Genomic DNA, 6,186 nt, shown 5'->3' on the forward strand with positions numbered 1-6,186 from the left:
TTCTAGTGTTGTCAGCCATCGTTTCCCTCTCAAGGAAAGCACCAAATCTGTTATGATCACAAAATCAAGAGGCTGAATGTATATTTCTATTAATGAATCTGTTACAGTTGTAACCTCAGCCAATACAAATATATATCAAGCAACAGCGACGTAATCGGTAATGCAACAGGGTCGAAAGGATTTTCAGAGAGAGAAATAGAAAGAAGCCACAGAGGAGAGAGAAAGACCACAGAGAGAGATTCTGAATCAAAACCAATCCTGCCCTCTCTAACCAACTCTGATCCTTTTATGCTGATTCGGTTAGGTCCCTCAGCTTCCAGGTTCTTCTTCTCATTCTCTAACTTCATCTGGGCCTGGCCGCATCCATTTCTTCATGGGTTGTTATGGGACCTTGTATTGGGCCGTCCGCTCCGTTCATTACAGGAGGCTTCGTCAACAAAGTATGAGGCTGATTTGCTTTGAGAAGACTTATCTGTGGAGTTCGATGGAAGGCTGAGCTCAACAGTTCTGGTTTGAACCAAAAATGGAGGCCTCTCAGGTATTGCTACGCTAACTGAGTGACTATTGAGCATCAGAACTATTGTCTGCATTGTTGGCCTTTGTGAGCTGGATCTTCTTGTACACGTTAATGCAATCTGGATGCATCTTCTCACTTCCTCTCTATTATAAGAATCTCTCAAACTCACGTCTAACACTTCCAACGGTGTCCCATCTTTCCATTTCCTCCAGGCCTGCAAAAGAATTACAGGATTGAAGTCAAACCAGAAACAGAGAGAGCGACAGAGAACAAATACAAAGATGCTCCAAACTCATAGTTCAGGAGATGTTCATCGCAGTTGGATTTTTGAAAGGATGTGCTCTTTTGTCCGCTTATTATTTCCAAGATCAACACGCCAAAGCTATATGCATCCACTTTTATAGACAGATTCCCATGTATTGCATATTCCAGAGGCATATAACCGCTATAAACAAAGTCAAATTCAAAATATAAAACTTGACATGGTGAATATTTCATAAACATTTAATATCAAAATATTATGTATTTAAATTGAACAGAGGACAATAGGACAAAGTAATAAAAGAAAAAGGAGATCGAACTCACAATGTTCCCACAATTCTATTTGTATTCCCTTGAGTTTGATCAGGACCAAAAAATTTTGCCATACCAAACTCTACAATTTTTGCATTCAAATTCTCATCCAATAATATATGACTAGTTTTAAGATCATGGTGTATGATTCTAAGCCGAGAGTTTTCATGAAGATAAAGTATTTCACGAGCAATTCCTTGTATAATCTTGTATTGTTTTGGTCCATTGAGCATTCTGATCATCATCAAAAGAAATGAAGAGATTAATATGCAGTATCAAAGGGGGAAAGAAATTCAAATTAAAGAAGCTTATTTATGAATGACATACTGAAAAGAAAATGATCCAAGCTCTTGTTGGGAATGAACTCATATATGAGGATCTTCTCTTCTCCATCCAAGCAAAACCCCTATAGCCTAACGAGGTTTCTGTGTTGAAGATTGGCCACTAAGACCACCTCATTCTCGAATTCTTCTACACCTTGCCTAGAGCTTAATGAAAGCCTCTTCACTGCAATATCTTGCCCATTAGGAAGAGATCCCTGAAAATACCGTACATTCTTTGAGGAGCTCTGAACCCAAAACCAAATTGTCTCAAATTTTTACAGGGAACAAATAAAATACTTTGAAAACCTCACCAAATCCTCCTTCGCCTAGTTTATTTTCATGGGAGAAGTTGTTTGTGGCCAATCTGACTGTTTCCAGATCAAACTGCAAGCGCTCCACTCTGGAAATTTCAACTGCACATTAGCAGCCAGAGTAAACTTAAAGCTGAAGGCCTTCCGAGTTTCACATTGTTGGGTCAAGGATTTTATAATAGATTGAATCATCGATGCCACTAGCATATATAAAAAGTTTCACAGTAGCTAAGCTAGCAAAATGTGGAAGTACCGAGTGAATCACAAATAAAACGCCATTTTTTTCTGAATCATACCATCGTTTTCTTCAGCTGGTGGCACTAATATGTGCTTCTTGCTTGCCCTTCTAGTTACTAACCAGCAGAGAAGGAGGAAAAGCAGCAAAACAGTCATAATTGGAGCCACAATCGCCAGGACTACGGCTACAGAAATCCGGGTTTTTCCTGCTCAAATTAATTGGTCGATCGGTTTCCGGTATATTACCACTTAAAGTCGACAAAACTAATAAGTGGGAGAAGTAAAAAAACAATGCACAGGACTCTCCAAAAACACCTTTGGAGTTGATTCTTGTGGGGTGATCACCGGCGATGATTGGTAGAACGGGTACGTTTCATATTGGACAATACAACTAGTTTGCAGGATACTGGGTAAGGTCGAACTTGCTCGTTTTAAGCATGTTTCGCAGGTAGTTTCTGTTAAGTCCGACGTGCACTGTGCTAGCGTATACAGCGTTCGAAAAGTAGAAAATTGGCTTCTTTTGTAGCAAACTTCTTGTCGGCTCCGGCCTTCACCGCTTCCGTCTTCGCCGCGTTGATAGTCTCAGCCAACAGCGACATGAAGCTACTCTGGTTTAAGCTTGCCGCAGTATTCATCAAAATAAGCCTGGGGGCTTCTTCACTGATGGAGAAGAAAGGCTCATCTGAGTAACGTAACATACACTCGTTGAACCAGATCACTGACTTTTTATCCAATGGACACCTTCGGAGTATTTGTTTGGCTGCTATGGAAGCGCAGTCATCGCAGGCGTCGGGGGTGAGATCTCCACGGCAGAGGAAGGCGCCGTAGACGCTTGTTACCTTGTAAACTTGTCTAAATCCACCTTGGCCTAAACATTTTTCATGCGAAAACTTATTTGTTGCAGCTTCAATAGTGGCCAAACTAAATTGTAGAGGCTCTAAATCATTGCTTTCATTTCCAACTAGACGCAGAGAAAATAGTTAACGATGCTGAAAGCAATGAAAGCATCAATGCAAAAGGTCTTTAGACAAGCCAAATTTTATGAATAAATAAAAATTTGTCCGAGAACAAAAATTACTTACAGTATTTTTGTCTGAGAAGAGCGCTGCCTCTCTTCTTGATTAGACTCTTCGAGAGATACTATTTTCGGTTCTAATTATAAGATCTTATTTATAGTTTATAAATAAGATCTTATAATTTAGACCGGAGGAACGAGTAGGCGACGCAAAAAGCTATCCCCAAACTACCAACCACAACTATCACTATAATCCCTGTTGACTGACCTTTCCCTTTTATTGCAAAAGGTAAAAAAAAAAAAAAAACATTTGCTTCCACGTCTTACTGTAATGACATCATATGATAATTGACTATATCCCGTCAGACCAGGGGATCATATTCACATTCTGATCAGATTCGATTTTCCTCAGCTGTCATGTTATTTTTTTAAAAAATTTATCTTGATGCCAAAACCAGCATAATCCTTAAGGGCATGTTTGGTTTGAGGGGAGGATAGGAGAGGGAGGGGAGGCTGGGGTACGGAAGGGGAGGGGAGGTTTTATCCTTACTTTATTTGGTTTGATTAAAAAAAGAAAAGAGGGGAGGATATTTAATGATCTCTTGTTTCATTCAAAGAGGGGAGAGGAGGGAGGGATAATAATAATCAATTTATTATTTTACCCTTACATATTATTTTATATTTTTTATTGATATATTGTATAAATTAATTTACATCTTAATTTAAATTATATAATTTAATAAAATTCAGTCTTATCATGTTAATATGTGCATTAAAAAATTGGTACAGTAATTTTTTATTCTAATTAATATAATAATATATTTAAAATAATCAAATTAACAAATTTTATATACTCTAAGAAAAATGAAATTTTATTCTCTTTAGGCTATCCTTTTTTTCAACTTTAAAATATATTTAATAAATAATATATTTATTAAAAACAATTAATTTTATAATATTATAATTTTTATTTAAATAATTTTTTATTTGTAAATAATTTTTTCATAATATATTTTTTTAATTATATTAATTTATATTTTTTATTTTTTACTTAGGATAATATATTTTTTATTTGAAATAAATATTATAATAAAGTAGTAGAATATTTAAAAAAATCATAAGGGTATAATGGTCCAAAAATTTAGCTCCCCTCCAAAAATCCTCAATTTGGAGGAGAGTTAAAATGGGGCGAGAGGGGAGGGGACATTTTAGCTTCCCTTCCCTCCAGAATTTTTAACCAAATGAGGAGAGAGGCTCATTTTCCCTCCCCTCCCTTCCCTCCCCTCTCTTCCAACCAAGCAAACCCTAAGGATCTGAAGAACTTGTTGGAGGAGAAAGTGCAGGGGGTGTAGGCGCCGTCGCTTCTGGCTGATCATCAGACTTATAAAAAGGATATAATTCATAGCGAACGTTGCAACTGGGATATAAAACTCTTCCTCCTTGTTTTCCCAAACAGCGCCATGTTGAAAGGTCCCCAATCACAGCACTCTGACAAGTTCTGCAATCTTGGGATGATAGGTCCTGCGTGCACTGAAGTAGAGAATACATAGTTCCGAACCCAGATATGCTTGCTTTCCTGGCATATTTCTTAGTGCGGTTAGCTGCTTCATCCGCCGTCAGGTTAAGCGTGCTCAACAATATCTGTAAGAAGCTCAGTCGGGACACTTCGCCGGTGTTCAAGAGGCACAGTCTAGGCCTTGTTTTGACGGTGGAGAAGAAGGAACGGTTCGAACAGCGAACCATGTACTCGTCGTACCAGATGATTGCCTCCTTCGAAACTCTGCACTCGGAAGATAATCGTTGGGTCGCGTTAACGACGCATTAGTGGTACATCGAGAGGTTGACGTCACCCCGGCACATGAAGAGGCCGTAGAAGGTGTCACCGCCACCGATGACGGTGGCATTGTAGAAGTTGGTGTTGGCGGAAGCTAAGGAAGAGAGGACTTTGGTTCGGTCCGATTGAAAAGCACCATTGACAGCAAAGGTTTTGTTGGAAGAGCAAATGTGGTCAAGATAAGTAACCCGTGCTGGAATTGCAGGAGGAAAGAGGAAGCTAATAATATACAAGAGCAACAAAATTGTGAGACGTCATGGTAAGGGTGAAGAATGTGTTAGCGGTGTTGGAATGAGGTATCAGCTATAGTTTGTGGAGTTCTTATTCAGCACATTTCAATTCGATCTCTTTGGAGGGAGAGAAGATATTGCAGTGGCTGGCAAAGAAAGAGATGGTTGATGATGGAGAAGGTCGACGCAAGGCATTGAAATTTGTTTGCGGAGACTTTTCAATTTCTTGTTGGAATCCAACGAGATCGAAGATCCAAAATCTCATATCGAACTCAAACATTTACCAAAGCTAGGAAACACAATAGTAAAACATCAAATATACAGAATTTGGGAGTGCACGGATTCTCTCTAGAGACAGCAAAGTCATTCACTTTGTAAACTCTTGTTTATTTATTGTCATTTTGTCTTGTTCCCAAAAAAAAAACACCGAAGTCATTTTACGCTATTTGTGCTTTAAGCTTTTGAAAATAATTAAAATTAAAAGTTTGTTTCCGACTTAATTGTTTAAACTTTAAAGATCTCGTTCCTTTAATTTTTTAAGATATGCATTCAATAATTTATATTTATAGTCCCCACGAATTAACGTATCATTCCTGTAACTAAATACATAAATTTTTAATTAAATAAAAAGTTTTAGGGTGAAGGTGCACCCAACACTCCTAATTATTTTTTGAGATGCACCTAACACCCTAAAGTATCTAGTGGGGCAATTTCGCCCCCAGTCTATTAAAAATGGAGCAATTCTCACCCTTAGTTAACATTCTATTAACGTCCGTTTTCTCCTTTTCAATAATGGGCTTTCACAGCTGCATCTCACTCTCTCCCCCACCATTTTCTAGTTCAATTGGCGTTGAATCTCTTCCCTTTCGCTGTTGAAGAAGACGATGATGAACAAAAATTATTTTATCATGACCGTTGTTGAAGTTCAAGAACTGCATTATCAATTTCTTCCTGCTCTAGCACAACCCTGATGGAGTAGCATGCATCATCGTCATGGCTCCTAAACTTAACATTGAACTCTGAAGGATCACCAGTGGCGACTTCGTTCTGCGACAGTGACATTTGGGGGTAAAATGCCAGATGAACAGGGGCTCTGTAACTCACCATTTCACGGGGACAAAAACGAAGACACCAATTGAAGGGGAA

The 6,186-nt window shown here is 38.4% G+C and overlaps 1 pseudogene; it reads right to left on the reverse strand.

Moving 5' to 3' along the window:
• Positions 1–371: 371 nt before the first annotated feature.
• On the reverse strand, positions 372–4,719 carry LOC114744507 (cysteine-rich receptor-like protein kinase 25; annotated as a pseudogene).
• Positions 4,720–6,186: the final 1,467 nt, after the last annotated feature.

This window comes from Neltuma alba, unplaced genomic scaffold, assembly GCF_004799145.2.
Source record: "Neltuma alba isolate B1F8T4 unplaced genomic scaffold, ASM479914v2 tig00004377_pilon, whole genome shotgun sequence".
Taxonomy (NCBI): Eukaryota; Viridiplantae; Streptophyta; class Magnoliopsida; order Fabales; family Fabaceae; genus Neltuma; species Neltuma alba.